Genomic DNA, 344 nt, shown 5'->3' with positions numbered 1-344 from the left:
TTCATATGGTTTTAGGATAAATCTTGCGGCCTCCTTTGTGGTAAGTATAAGAGAGGTGGGGCTAAGTTGAAGAGAAGATGTATCCATGGCTTCCTCTGTTTCTACCATAAAGGATTACCTCTGGTATCAGACTTTTCTTTTTCAGGATGCCCATTTGAGGCAGTGGGAATGTTCTTAATGGATTTCTTTGTCTCAGGGTGTACAACTGAATCAGCGAAAAACCCTTCACCCGAGTTGAAAGCATGAATAATGAGAAGAAATAATATTAACAAATTTGTTGTAGTGTATCATAATCTCTTTATTAAATTATAATTAAATGCTTTTGAGAGATGTGTAAAAAAGTA

The sequence above is a fragment of the Penaeus monodon genome, chromosome 22, assembly GCF_015228065.2.
Source record: "Penaeus monodon isolate SGIC_2016 chromosome 22, NSTDA_Pmon_1, whole genome shotgun sequence".
NCBI classification, from domain to species: domain Eukaryota; kingdom Metazoa; phylum Arthropoda; class Malacostraca; order Decapoda; family Penaeidae; genus Penaeus; species Penaeus monodon.
The sequence above is the reverse complement of the archived record's forward strand: the minus strand, read 5'-3'. Positions refer to the sequence as shown.